This window comes from Sinohyriopsis cumingii, chromosome 14 (genome assembly GCF_028554795.1).
Source record: "Sinohyriopsis cumingii isolate HCF-2022 chromosome 14, ASM2855479v2, whole genome shotgun sequence".
Classification (NCBI taxonomy): Eukaryota; Metazoa; Mollusca; class Bivalvia; order Unionida; family Unionidae; genus Sinohyriopsis; species Sinohyriopsis cumingii.
Genome location: NC_142974.1, coordinates 46,490,085 through 46,506,219, shown reverse-complemented (window position 1 = coordinate 46,506,219; position 16,135 = coordinate 46,490,085). Strand labels below are relative to the sequence as shown.

At 35.3% G+C, this 16,135-nt stretch overlaps 1 long non-coding RNA gene across 7 annotated transcripts in view; it reads right to left on the bottom strand.

Moving 5' to 3' along the window:
- Nucleotides 1-1,450: 1,450 nt before the first annotated feature.
- The window catches only part of LOC149783696 (uncharacterized), a 33,746-nt gene continuing 19,061 nt past the window's right edge, over nucleotides 1,451-16,135 (bottom strand). For 6 of the 7 annotated variants that reach the window (XR_016413654.1, XR_016413657.1, XR_016413655.1 and 3 more), the window contains 3 exons: nucleotides 15,659-15,892; nucleotides 7,269-7,361; nucleotides 1,451-2,445 (listed from right to left, as the gene is read on the bottom strand). This is a non-coding gene — a long non-coding RNA (uncharacterized LOC149783696). The remainder of the gene's footprint in view (nucleotides 2,446-7,268; nucleotides 7,362-15,658; nucleotides 15,893-16,135) is intronic. The other variant, XR_016413656.1, reaches the window with a different exon arrangement.

The window sequence follows — 16,135 nt, the reverse complement described above, 5'->3', positions numbered from 1 at the left end:
GGGAATAACATGGATTATAGATCAATTTTCTTGAGGCATTGTTAAATCTGAGGCATCTACACCTCATTCATATAGATATGGCATAATAGGAGAAATTTAATTCCCATGCCTACTACATTATTGTAGGCTCTCAGAGTGATTGACTCAAACCCTGATACTTTGACTGACTCAATGCAAAGCAGTGCCAACAAGTCAAAACCAATATTTCACATGTTCGGGAAGACTGTCAAAACCACCTGAGAGACTGAAGTTGTAAAATTGTTTAGAAATGCGGTCATCAGATTACGTTTCGTTTTAATGTTAACTTTCTCAGGAGGGGAGATGTAGTGTAAGCCTTAATCTAAGTAGGTTTATAATATCACTTGACAGTTAAAGTAATCAGATATTCCACACTGGATTAGAACTGATATATACCAACAGCTGGTTTGTTTTACGTTCACTAGGGTTTAAGTTCCATAGGAAACAGCTAAGGTGTAGAACATTCAATTATCATGATTGAATAGACTTGGGTTAAAGAAAATTAATGTTAAATTTTAAAAGATCAATTTATATTTAATTTAAAATGAGTAAATCTGCATATATGTCCCATGTTACTTCTACTGTAATTTGGATGATCAATCCATTAGTTTGGTGTACAAAGCATGACATATATTTTACAATTATATTAAATGTCAGTAATGGCGTATTGTCTGACACCAATTTTCGAGTTATATAGATATTTTCAATTAGCCCAGAAAGATGTAGCTTCATAACGTACAGCAAAACATCCATTAATGGTCACCTTTCTTTACCAAAATCCTCTTATATCCAATCAGGGTCTGAATTTCCCTTCTTTACCTTGTATCAACTTTATTTACCATAACTGAATGCCACCTTTCTTAAATGGCTATTTGCTTCCATCCTTTAGGTGTCTGCTTAAGACACTGTACATCAGAAAGTGATGAATGGACAAATACAATGGAATAATTTTCCTTGAGCCAACATAACTTACTAACGTCCAAGTTTGAACATGGCAAACATTTGAAACAATTCTGTCCTACTGTAGTTTTAAAGACATGATTAACAATATATTAACTATAAGTCTGCTTGCAGAAATGCATATTTTGCTCTTATTTTACTCAACATGTTTGTTTGAACATGTTCAAATGCCTTTTAGTGTGTGTGTGTGTGATTTGGATTTTTAATTTCACTTTAACAATTTTTCGGTCATATAACTACAATGTCTGGACATATCAGTTTAAATTGATGTCTAGCACTGGGGCATCATGCTACTGACATGCACCATCATGTCCCACCCAGTCACATTATTCTGACACCAGGGTGACCAGTCTCAACACTAACCTCTTAATGCTGAGTGGCAAGCAAGGCTGCTGCTAGTACCATTTTTTAAATGCGGTCTAATGCATTTTAGTGATGCATAAAATATAATAAAATCACAAAAATTGACAAATCCAGTAAAATATGATTTAAATACTAATTACTTTTTTTATAACCTAACTTATATGATAATAAATAATAGGAACAAAATTATAGTTTTCTGATGTGAGCTTTCATTCATTATAAAATTTTCTGTAACTTAGTAAGCATAAACAATTTTGACTTCTTAAGGTCCTAATACTTCATATGAAACTGTAAAACCTTCCACATGATCATGTCATTAAAAGTTACAATTAAATGTAATTGCTTGTTATATTATTTTATATTAATATTCATCCTTAGTGGTTAAGCATAACAAGTTTCCTGTAATGGATGAGAATTCCATGTTACATAAGCATCAATCACAGACTAAATGACAAATAACAGACATTACACAATCTAATAATAGAAACATTGTGCTCACATAAATTCATCAAGCATCTATGCAAACATTACTGTTATGTGTATTGGAGGCATTAAAACTGTTTCTGCACTGCTGAATCTAGTAGATATTTAAAGCAAGTGGTAGCTTGGGTCTGTGTAACTTGTAACACTTGTCCAGGACTATTTAAGCAAGATTGCTCACAGTGATGTTTGTAACAAATATACCTGTTCAAATGTACATAGGTATACAATCTAAACAAAATAATGATATGTGCAATGTTCCACATTTAGCTTGTGACAGGTACTCAGCCAGGCTGTAGCATAAATAATAGCACACTCAAGTACCCATTTTGATGGAACCAGTACCATGTTTTATAGCAAACATGCATTCCATTTCAATGTCAATTACCACGAACGGCAACACCGTTATAGGACAAACAGTTCCAGGGAGGCTCTGCTTAAGTGAATAATGATACTGATTTCCCTCATGAAGATAAATGTCATGTCTTTTAAGTACTATATATCAGGGAAAATAAGGAGGGTACATTGGACATGTCTTCCTTCAACTTAGGTATCACCCACTGACTAAGGCAGGGCTTCCATACTAATCCAGCTCTTCCACCGTGTACAGACAATAGGCTAGACCTGAAAAGATACCATAGCATGTTTCATTTAATCATATACATCAGTAAGATGTGTTAAATGAAGCTTAAATGTACTATATATGGAGATTCTGAAATGATATTAAGGCTGCAAGCACAGGGAAAAAATTAAACTTGACATAGTGATACTCAGAAATCTGAAGCAATGACTGTGTATTTAAGTGACTATTCATCTAAAAAATATATGAAGTTTCTAGAAGTATGCTCATCTGACTATGTTCAGCCATTTTCAGGCTAATAAGGTGTACTAGCTATCATAAAGTTTAAGGCAATGTGGGGATGGTGAGGTTTGATCACTGGTTCAACAATCAGTACATACCAGTGCACAGGGAAAGTAAATACCCATGTACTAAATTAAAAGATATTACCATAAGCTAATTAATGATTAATTAATTTTCAAGAGAATACACCCGATTATGTGTCTCATGGATCAACTGTAGGTACAAACAGATGCTGTATCATCAACTAAATGTGAAATCCTGATCCCTAAAACCTATAAACAAGGATACCCATCCATATATGATACATACCATGTAGTTATTAATAATTAATATCAACAGTGACAATTTTATTCTAATGATCTGCTTGAACATTTCTAATTTATTTTAACAGTGTTGTTTGACAATTATGAAGAAGAATGGTGATGTCACAATATTCTAGTATAATTAAAAATGTATCTCAGAACTGCTGACTTTTCACGCCATGAAAGATCTGGGTCTATGTTGCTTTATATACTTGTGTTTTGAAGCAAACATAATAGACCTGAAATGGCTGGCTCTTCATACAATGCAGATCAAGGTCTACACCACTGTTCAACACATGATTTGAAGCAAACAGGATAACACAGAAATACTGATATAGTACAACAACCAGTACAATTCCAGTTGTATTGGCTGACAAGTCATGTGATATGAAAAACATTATTATAGTAGAATATTGTGACATCACCACTTAGTGCAGCATGATGAAGCTCAAATGGCATTTGAACTCTACTAAAATGAGTTAAAAATTGTAATGCTTGCCACTAAATCATTAATAAAACAATTATAGAACTTTGTTAAAAAATATTTTGAGGTATTATGAGCCAGTAAATAAAACACTGATGTCTGCTTTATGTTGGTCAATAAAGTTGACTCGTTGCAAAAAACTACACATTCACCTAAACAAAGGTCAATAATTATTTAATACAATTACTCTAGACCCAATACACATATTGAATTGACTTTTGTCACAAAGTACTTATAAAATCGACAGGACCTCACATACTTACACTGATCCCTAAAATTTATATTACAATTAGTATTTTAGAAATAACCATTTATATGTGATTATTTTAATATAAATATTTCTTTATTGTTGAAAATATTTTCTCCTTTTCATGGCATTTAAAATGTATCATCAAAATATATAAAATACTGTCCAGAGATGCGGGATCATATCAATATTCTGAAATACAACCAAAGGTGCAAAGTTTCTGAAACACTTCCTATTTTGAACAGCATTTCGAAGACCATTACCATTCCAAAACAAACATAATTTCTAAAAACTTCACAAGTTGTTTGTAGTCCTCACTACCATTCTACCAAACTTTGTTTGTAGTCCTCAGTACCATTCTACCAAGCTTTGTTTGTAGTCCTCACTACCATTCTACAAAACTTTGTTTGTAGTCCTCACTACCATTCTACCAAGCTTTGTTTGTAGTCCTCACTACCATTCTACCAAGCTGTGTTTGTAGTCCTCACTACCATTCTACCAAGCTTTGTTTGTAGTCCTCAGTACCATTCTACCAAGCTGTGTTTGTAGTCCTCACTACCATTCTACCAAGCTTTGTTTGTAGTCCTCAGTACCATTCTACCAAGCTTTGTTTGTAGTCCTTACTACCATTCTACCAAGCTGTGTTTGTAGTCCTCACTACCATTCTACCAAGCTTTGTTTGTAGTCCTTACTACCATTCTACCAAGCTGTGTTTGTAGTCCTCACTACCATTCTACCAAGCTTTGTTTGTAGTCCTGACTACCATTCCACCAAGCTTTGTTTGTAGTCCTCACTACCATTCTACCAAGCTTTGTTTGTAGTCATCACTACCATTCTACCAAGCTTTGTTTGTAGTCCTCAGTACCATTCTACCAAGCTTTGTTTGTAGTCCTGACTACCATTCCACCAAGCTTTGTTTGTAGTCCTCACTACCATTCTACCAAGCTTTGTTTGTAGTCATCACTACCATTCTACCAAGCTTTGTTTGTAGTCCTCAGTACCATTCTACCAAGCTTTCTTTGTAGTCCTTACTACCATTCTACCAAGCTGTGTTTGTAGTCCTCACTACCATTCTACCAAGCTTTGTTTGTAGTCCTTACTACCATTCTACCAAGCTTTGTTTGTAGTCATCACTACCATTCTACCAAGCTGTGTTTGTAGTCCTCACTACCATTCTACCAAGCTTTGTTTGTAGTCCTCACTACCATTCTACCAAGCTGTGTTTGTAGTCATCACTACCATTCTACCAAGCTTTGTTTGTAGTCCTTACTACCATTCTACCAAGCTTTGTTTGTAGTCATCACTACCATTCTACCAAGCTTTGTTTGTAGTCCTCACTACCATTTTACCAAGCTTTGTTTGTAGTCCTCACTACCATTCTACCAAGCTGTGTTTGTAGTCCTCACTACCATTCTACCAAGCTTTGTTTGTAGTCCTCACTACCATTCTACCAAGCTGTGTTTGTAGTCATCACTACCATTCTACCAAACTTTGTTTGTAGTCCTTACTACCATTCTACCAAGCTTTGTTTGTAGTCCTCACTACCATTCTACCAAGCTGTGTTTGTAGTCATCACTACCATTCTACCAAGCTGTGTTTGTAGTCCTCACTACCATTCTACCAAGCTGTGTTTGTAGTCCTCACTACCATTCTACCAAGCTTTGTTTGCAGTCCTCACTACCATTCTACCAAGCTTTGTTTGTAGTCCTCACTACCATTCTACCAAGCTGTGTTTGTAGTCCTCACTACCATTCTACCAAGCTTTGTTTGTAGTCCTTACTACCATTCTACCAAGCTTTGTTTGTAGTCCTCACTACCATTCTACCAAGCTTTGTTTGCAGTCCTCACTACCAATCTACCAAGCTTTGTTTGTAGTCATCACTACCATTCTACCAAGCTTTGTTTGTAGTCCTCACTACCATTCTACCAAGCTGTGTTTGTAGTCCTCACTACCATTCTACCAAGCTTTGTTTGTAGTCCTCACTACCATTCTACCAAGCTTTGTTTGTAGTCCTTACTACCATTGTACCAAGCTTTGTTTGTAGTCCTCAGTACCATTCTACCAAGCTTTGTAGTCCTTACTACCATTCTACCAAGCTGTGTTTGTAGTCCTCACTACCATTCTACCAAGCTTTGTTTGTAGTCCTCACTACCATTCTACCAAGCTTTGTTTGCAGTCCTCACTACCATTCTACCAAGCTTTGTTTGTAGTCCTTACTACCATTCTACCAAGCTGTGTTTGTAGTCCTCACTACCATTCTACCAAGCTGTGTTTGTAGTCCTCACTACCATTCTACCAAGCTTTGTTTGCAGTCCTCACTACCATTCTACCAAGCTGTGTTTGTAGTCCTCACTACCATTCTACCAAGCTGTGTTTGTAGTCCTCACTACCATTCTACCAAGCTTTGTTTGTAGTCCTTACTACCATTCTACCAAGCTTTGTTTGTAGTCATCACTACCATTCTACCAAGCTGTGTTTGTAGTCCTCACTACCATTCTACCAAGCTTTGTTTGTAGTCCTTACTACCATTCTACCAAGCTGTGTTTGTAGTCCTCACTACCATTCTACCAAGCTTTGTTTGTAGTCATCACTACCATTCTACCAAGCTGTGTTTGTAGTCCTCAGTACCATTCTACCAAGCTGTGTTTGTAGTCCTCACTACCATTCTACCAAGCTTTGTTTGTAGTCCTTACTACCATTCTACCAAGCTGTGTTTGTAGTCATCACTACCATTCTACCAAGCTTTGTTTGTAGTCCTTACTACCATTCTACCAAGCTTTGTTTGTAGTCCTCACTACCATTCTACCAAGCTTTGTTTGCAGTCCTCACTACCATTCTACCAAGCTTTGTTTGTAGTCCTCACTACCATTCTACCAAGCTTTCTGAATGGTACAGACTCTGAATCTAAGGTGTCAAAAACAGATCATAATGTACCACCAATAAACAGACAAAACCCACAACCAAAATCAAATGCATCACCAACTCAATGGCTCATAATGTATCAATATAATGCCCAAAAAGCAACGAAATCAAATGCATGACTAACTCAAACATAAACTCTCAGTTTCATTAATACAAACAGCCAAATAAGTACCTCTGTCATACACAGGATGTTCTGACAACTTTCAATCGCAGACATAGTCAAAACATACAATACCAACCCTGATGGCATGTTATGTATAGTGATCTTTTTTAACACAACTGTTCCAACAGACATCTTTCAGCATCAGAAATAGCTGAAACATACAAGACAAGCCCTGATGGTAAGATATTGTAGTCATCTTTTCCTGTTTGGATAACATTGATTCTAGTAAATAATATCACATGGCAAGAGTTAGAATTAAAATAATCTACAACTGCTTTATTTGATAATCAGTAAACTTTCAAATAAATATTTACAGCTGTGTTCAGGCTTGGAATCTTCAACAATGTTAACTGGTGCTACAACTGAAGTGTAAACTGGTTCATTGCTTATCTTTGAAAAATGGATATCTTACAAGCAGTTTATCAAAGTAATCTATCAAGATGAAGACAAAAGGCATTGAGGTTACCCTGGGCACTCAAAGGTGTATGACCCATTGGCCAGATCAAAACTGGTCTCAATACTAGCATGGATGATGTCATTTTGTTCTTCTCTGAATGTGCTACAACAAAAGGAAAACTGTTAAAGAACTGTTCATTTTCATTCCTAGTAGAGAATGCCCCTAACTTGGAGGAACTGATGGGCTTCTAGTAAATTGGAATTAGAGGGACTTTTTCAATAGTCTGCTTTGTATGATAATGTAGTACCATGTTGGACAGCAAAGAGAGATGAACTCTGACCTCTCTAATAAATGTACATATAAATCATTAAAAATAATTTATCATCATGGGTATAAAGTTAGTATCTACAAATTAACATCTTGTTGGCTATACTACAAATACTGTAAACTTAAAGAGATGTCTTATTTCTATTTGCAGTTTTTAAATGCAAATTACAATATATTTCCTTTACTCATACCTATCATATTTTATTAATATTCTATGTTAATACATATAAAATATCCTTAATATTTTACATTTATACGTATCTTATTTTTATATTTTATGTTTTATCCTTATCAAATAACCTTAACATTGTATATATATGTACCTATCTTATTTATAAAAATTGTATGTTTATACCTGTTAAATATCTTTAATAATACATATATTTATACCTATCATATTTTTAAATGTTCTATGCTTATCTCTATCAAATATCCTTAATATTATATACTTATACCTATCATATTTTATTTCCTGCAAATGCCAAAACACCAAAATCATGCTGACTTTCAATTTGCACAAACCAGAGTATCATGAACAATTAAAGTAAAATTTAAATCATTCGAGTCATACCAGAGACTTAGAAAAATTGTACTTAACAGCTGCCTCACTTGGCACTCATCATTAAGAGATTAGTGTTAGGATTGGTTGGCTTGATGTCAGGATAAAGTGACTGTGTGGGACATCATGCTACATGTCTATGGTATGATGCCACAGTGCTAGACATCACTATAAACTGTCACACTGCAGACATTGTAGCGATATGACTGAGAGAAAAAAATGATATGATGTGGAGAAGTAAAAGAATAATAACAACACTCAGATGATTTAATACAGCACAAAGTTCTTTAAACATATATAAATGTTAGAGAGCTTTGATCAAGGTAAACCTGATTGATATAGATTCCATTTACACCTGTAACCTGATTGATATAGATTCCATTTACACCTGTAACCTGATTGACAGATTCCATTTACACCTGTAGAAGACTACATTTATCACTCATTAAGTCACTGTTGATTACCAACAGTTTATAATACAGGCTAAGTCTAAAGAATGCCTTTGATCAAAAACCATTATAAGCCTTTAATTATACTTGTTCAAACAATGTCTGCCAGACAATTTACATACTGTTATTATGGCACTAGCTCAATGACAATCTGGTAAAATAATACACTTTGTCTTGTTTATCACTCTCTCCATTCTATCTCCTAATTATATTTCTATTAACTTAATGAAACTACTACAGTACATATAATTGTATGAGATTATATTTTTTTTAACAATTAAATTGGGACTTTGGGTATAGCCATTGTCCATCTTAGTTAATAATCCAGATAACTGTAATCCAGTTATTTAAACTTTTACTGTACAAAGCTATCCTCTACACAAACTTTTAGTTGTCTCCACCAGCCATTCTAAATATTAATTATTAAGTTAAAATATAAAATCAGACCACAGTGATATTGTTGTTGTTATTGTTGTGGGGTTTAACGCCATTTTTCAGCACACATTAGGCTATGCATGGCGGCCAGTATTAGTGGTGAAGGAAGAACCTGGGAAAACCCCAGGAAGAACCACTGACCCACAAGAAGCTACTGGCAAGCTTTCTCACATACCCACATTGGCCAAATCCTAGACTCAAACCCATGCAGACAGAGGTGAGATGGCAGTGATCCGTAACGGAGAGCGCTTTAGACCACTCGGCCACTCTGGGCCCCCAGATCACAGTGAAACAGACTACAGTCATATATACACAGTGATACGTACACAGTGATACGTACACTGTGATACATACACTGTGATACATACAGTGATAAATACAGTGATAATTACAGTTACATATTCATAGTGACACAGACTACAGTGATACATATATAGCAATACAGACTACATAGCACAGATGCAGTCAAGATGAATATACTCAAACTGTATTCTGTCAGACAGACTAAGTTTCAGCAAGGTGTATAGCATGCTGATGAACTAAATGGACAATTAGCCAAAGAAAGTAGAATAGAAAATAGAGGACACCAGGACCTGTGTTTATTTTGAGTGTTGTAGCAGAGACGCACATCATGGATAACGGTTTTAACATGAACAATGAATGAGAAATGATCAATGAAACACAAAATTAACCCAAAGTCAGTGAAACATAATATATCAGCCATAATGTGGAATGTAGGTCACATCGACCTTTCTGGGTGAGTATTAGGAACTGTTTACAATCATATGCTTTATGAACAGCAAAAAAACAAAGTATAAAGTATAATATATGGGTCACAGTGATCTCCATTTGAAATGAGTGTAGTATTCATTAAGGTGATGCCAAGAATAACAGTATTATACAAGAGGCGAAAGCCTATGTGGTCATCTGCTAAAAACAAAAATGAAATATAAGCTAGAAAATGTTTAAATGTAGGTTGCAGTAATATTCTTTTGTTTTATGGGCAAGGTTCTAACAGAGATGCATAAAACGTTCCATCTACCTTCACGATTCAGACCTTAATTGAGAAATAAACTTCAAGTAGAAAATGTATCCAGTCACTAATGCATGAAATCTGGGTTAAAAAGAGATACTTCTGTAATAAGGACGTAGTACTCACCAAGATCCATCCACTTAAAAAGAGTCATTATTCCTGGTAGAACGATGCAGTAACTATACCAATAATGCAACACTAATTTAAATGTTGAAAGTCATCCATCACAGCCCTATCCCCAAGATGAATGTGCTTGAAAAACAACTACAATCTGTTGCCCTGGATATAGGCATAACACATGGTTGTGGTGCACATAGGCTGGACATAAGTAAATGCTTTTATCTGTGCTCATGTCAATGCTGACACCACTTCCAGGGATGGTACAACTGAAGCACTGCTCTACTTGATTCATGTGAGCTAATAATGTACATGCCAATTTTATTGGTTTTTAAAGAGTCTATTGTAGGGAAAACAATGATAATTGAGTAAAATATGGCTAGGATAATACAAGTCCAATTTAACTGCGGTTATTACAGTTAAAAGAAAATATATACATTTTAATGTTTTTATGTATTTTATACAATCTGATATGGTTGCAATATTTTATAACACTCTAGGTGTTTTAATGTAGTTATGATCAAAACAAAAATGCTTTGGATGAAAAAGCAAGAAGACCTATGCCTAGTTCATAGGTATATAGTTATATCTGTACAAGAAATCAGTTATGCAGTTCAGGACTTTAAAGATGTCTCAAGCAAGCTCTTCTCCAAACCTCAGCTTTGTCTAAAACAACCAATGCTTTCTTTCCAGTCTCAGCTTCATACCAAAAAAAATGTATGTCTGCAAACCACATTATTAATCTGATAACGAATTCATGAAAAAATGACATGGTATCATATTTTATTCACTCGACCACAACTACAAAGCAGAATACCACACAAAAACTATTCAAAGAAATTAGTTTGCACGTTTTTTTTGTTTACAGTTCTTTTTTGTTTGCTCGCTACCCAAACGCTCCAACAGTCACAGACAGGAAACTACATATTTTACATTTCCATCAAAATAATTATAAGAATTAGATCAATTTATTACAATTACATTACTGACACATCCTTTCCATACAATGATAAAAATAGTTTTTATATTTTTCCCTTAAAAGAATGAACAAATAATTGAATACACGTGGAGATATCCAAGCTGAATGCTGTACATTTGTTGGGAATTAAAATCTCTGAGCCTGGGCATCTAAGATTTGAACAATTTTCACCTTATTAATTTCAACAATACATTGAGGTTCGATTAATTAGGAACAATTACCATACTTACGACTTATGATACCGTAACTGGAGCTGTTAAATACAATGTGCTGAGTGTCAGATGGCTTCGTTTGATGGGAACACACCTTTTCCAAGCTGAAACTAATACTATCTTCTGTTGCTAATATTTTATAACAGTGTTTACAATAGCCACTGCTTTGATCATGCAGAACATCTGCTGAAGTTAAGTCTTTGTTAGGGAGAGACCATTTAATTGTGGGAGGGGGCAAAGACATGTGTTTTGAAACATGTTTTTAGCTCTGACTTTCTCATGTAAAGGACACTGTGCCATTCCTTTTCTTGCTTTAAATAATTCACATCAGCTATACTATAACCTCTTGTATTTCAAAACAATGCACAATTCCCTCCTTATAAGACAGGCAAAATGTGGCATTTGATAAGTGTTCAGCCACCAGAAAAAAAGCAAAAGTTGAATGAGAATGACGAGGAATAATTCTTATGATTGGGAAAAGCATAATGGAAAGTTTCAAAAGAAATGGACAAAAGACAGGGAATGGCTAAATTATGACAAGGAAAGGAATGTTATGTGGTGTAAATGGTTTATACATTTCGCAAAATCAAACACACAGAAAACATCCAGTTTTTTGTGGGTTGTTCAAACTTTAAAATTGAATTGGTAAACGTACATGGAAGGTGTGTGACATTGTTTTGTGAACAGGACTAGTAAAGATTTGGCAGGACTAATAAATTTCTCAATATATTAGGCCTTCTGGCTACAAAGAAATCTGTGTTAAATTCGAGCCCTGCAATTTATCTGTCATAATGTGCTTGGATAGTCTTACACCAAGCAAGACAGATGGATTTATCAATAAGATCACCATAATTGTACCTGTAAGTAGACATAGTCATGTTAGGACAGATATCATTAAGATCTTGTAATTGTTGAGATATGAAGTCATGGACCTGGTGAGACAGATTAATCTGTCATTAAGAGATCTTATAAATGTTGAGATATATGAAGTCATGGACCTGGTGAGACAGATTGATCTATCATGAAGATCCCCATACTTGTAATTGGATGATGTCATAGGCATGTCAGACAGAAATCTACGGTGTCTGGAATTGTCAAAAGATGAAGATGTAGGGCCGGATACATGGATGAATCTTTCAGTAAGATCTCCTGATTGGGATATATGGACTGGCTGACTCAAGTATGCAAGTTAACAATGCAGCATTTTAAAAAGTCACTAAAACAACACTCATTATTTTAGGAATGAACATTAATCCAAATAAATCCCAAGCTCTGCATGGAAGTTCAAATTAAACAACTAATTTGGCCTTGGATTCACAGCAGTGGTCTTGTATGAGGTTGTACAGAACCAAAGCTGAAAAACAGAGACAGCTGGAGATGGCAAAGGGAAGTAATGGGTAAGAGTTACTGCCCTTTGCTATGATATGGGCTGAAAATATGATTTTGTCTTTTTAGTAGGGCTGAATTCAGGATTATTCTACAGACCTGACAACCCAAGCAAGACTGTCTCAATAAGGCAGTTGATCTTTTTCAACAAAATATCATGTACTGCTATTATCAAGTTGGAAAACATGTATTCAGGAAGTTCACTATTTGAAAATTCCGCATCAACAGTAAACATTATGTTCAACTGAAAAGTTTGTAAAGAACACAGACCTTATTTACCTCTAGTACAGTTGCACAAACTTCAGTTCCAAATGTTATGCAGTTCAATGGTTAGTCACTATATCTCAGCTTGACCTAATTCTTGGAATTTTTTTTTCATTTCACACCATAACGACAATCATGCATCCTGCCATGAGATATACTCAAATCAACACATGATGTCCAATAAAGCTGTGTCCCTTCCTAATTTTATTCACAGGAATCTGAATATTCCTTTTTATTCTTCTGCACTGATTATTGACACTTTTTAAGATGTTTATTTTCCCTTTCGTTTACAACATCTTTCAATTGCTAGACACCAGTTGTGAAAAAATTATATGATCAAATGTTTCATCATGCAGATGCTTCACCTGAAAAAACATGTGCAGTTTAAAGCATCTGAGGTATTACTGTAAAGTTAATCTGGTTCCCTGACTAACTCCACTATATCTAATATGAAACTCAGATCCAAATCAAACACGGACAAGCCAGTTATCCGGATTTTACCACAACAATAATTTTTCCATAGTTTTGCTTTTGTTCCATAAGCCTGTATTCTAAGGGTCATTTTCATCTTACTTATGGCAAAATCAAGAGGGTTAGTAGGGCTTGTGGTTCTATAATATAGAGAACAAGGTGTTTGTAAATTGAAAATAAAAAATTCATAAGAGTTTTCTATTCATTTTTTATTTTATACCCCCTTTAAAATCATATTTCTACATGTGTCCAAAACTCAGCTATGAAATAATGGTTCATTTCACAACTTGGATGCTACAACAATGGTCACATGACCTTATCAATAGCAACAGCGGCTTCACTGGCATCTTCAGCGACAATGGCAACAAAGGGGTATATAAACCTCTCACTGACACAACAAAGTTATCAGTTGAACATATGAATCAACCTGAACTATTCCCTCTGATGAGTTAAAATAGTAACAAAATCAGTCAGGGACAGGGGGTGACCAGAACACCCAAGTAGATGGGAGGGAATGCCTCTACATCAAATCAGTCATCATCTTACCAGGTTTATATCCCTAACATTAATGTGATCAGGAAGCATATCAAAGGAGAAATAGGACCATCTCAATGGGCCCATGATCATTTACCTGGCTATCAACATGATCACAGACAATATGCAAGAGCAGTTGGCCCAGAAACTCTTTCTGTACAAATTTCTTCCAATACTCTTGATCACATATCTTATGAAAATAAAAGTTTAAGTTTCTCTAGTCAGTGTGTCTTCAACCATGTCTGATGGAACACCTGCATCATTTTCCCAAGGAAAAATGGTGACTCAGGGGGTAGTGTGCTGGAAACAAATGGGTACAGGTTGGAATCCTACAATCGCACCAGCCTTGGTAACATAATATGGGGTGTCCTTTTGTAAGGCACTCTACCTCAATTGCCTCAGAACTAAAAAGACTCCCTTGTGTTTCTGTGCCTTAAAGCACCAAACCAAACCAAACTAAAAATCAATACAGAGAAGCAATTTATGTCAGGATGTTCTCCTAAGTTGGTGCTTTGAGATTCAGTTTTAAATGTTTTCCACTGCTTTAGTAACATTGGTTCCATTTACATAAATGTGAAATGTGTTCAAGCCAGGACACTTTCAGCCATATTTCTTTTGAGCAGCTTTTTATTAAAAATTATTACAAGATTTTCTATTTCAGCAACAGTAGCCTACTTTTAAGGCAAATTAGTCTCAATTATATAAATTTAGTCATTTCTGCTCTTATGATCTCAGTTAAATTAGGTCAAACTCCTTTATTTTTTTAGCAGAAGTATTCATATTAAAGGTTTTTCTATTTTTAGTAATGGCAGCCATGTCTGATGGCAAATCTAAATAGAGGTGAAATGTTAAAGATACTAAAAGGCATAAGGTTTTCTTTCAAATTTGTAAGAATTCTACCAAGCAGTCTGTAAAGAAATCATTGAAAGGTGTTTCTGTATTTAGTAATGATGACCATATATGATGGCAGATCTGGCAAATTTTGAAAGACCTTTATACCTGAATGTCCTAGCCAAAATCAGTTATAATTGGTCTAGTGTTTATTTTGGAAGAAGCTCAAATGCTGTTAGACATTAGGCCATATCATGCTGATAGCCACAGAGCCATACCATGCTGAGAGCCACAAGGCTATGTCATGTTAACAGCCACAGGGCCATACCACGTTGACATGTACTGGGCCATACCAATTCTGACAGACCCTGGGCCATACCATGCTGACAGCAACAGGACAATACCATGTTGACAGATGCAGGACCATACCATATTGACAGACATAGGACCATACCATGTTGACAAACACAGGACCATACCATGTTGACAGACACTGGATCATACCATATTGATAGACACTGGATCATACCATTTTGATAGACACAGGGATATAAGTTGACAGACATGGGAACATACCATGCTGACAGACACCAGACCATATCATGTTGACACAGGGTCATACATACTGACAGATACAGTATTGGGACATGACAGATAAAAGGACATAACATACACAAGTTTACTCCCAGATGAGACAAGCTAACATTGCAGCAACATAACATTATCAAAAGTTCCATGATTTGTTCAAGCGCTGCAAAATTGTATTATGATTTCCATGCATTCCTGGTGGTGTCAAATGTTTTAATGTTGCTTAGGAACCATGAAATAATACAATATCCATAGATGAATATTAAAAAATTACTTTCTTAGTCTAGTGTCCTGTCATTTTGAGGTGGCTGAGTGGTCAAAAGCGCTCACTGTTCCGGATCACTGCCATCTCACCTCTGTCTGCATGGGTTCGAGTCTCGGGCTCGGCTAACATGGGTACACGTGACAGCCTGCCAGTAGCTTCTTGTGGGTCAGTGGTTCTTCCTGGACTCTTCCAGGGTTCTTCCTCCACCAGTTATACTGGCCTCCATTTATAGTCTATCTTGTGCTGAAAAATGGCATTAAAAACTACAACAACAACAACAACATCTGACATTTTTCTATGAATGAAAACAGAAACTTGTTAAGAAAAAAACTCTCTCAAAATTTGATTTTACATTCATGAATTAGAAAGGAAAGAAAAGATATCCTGTAAAATAGGTTATAACCGAAATTCTAGACATTTTAACTTGCCTTCAATATAAATTAGAATAGTGCTGCAGATTGAAGTGAAATAGACCCAAATGACTTC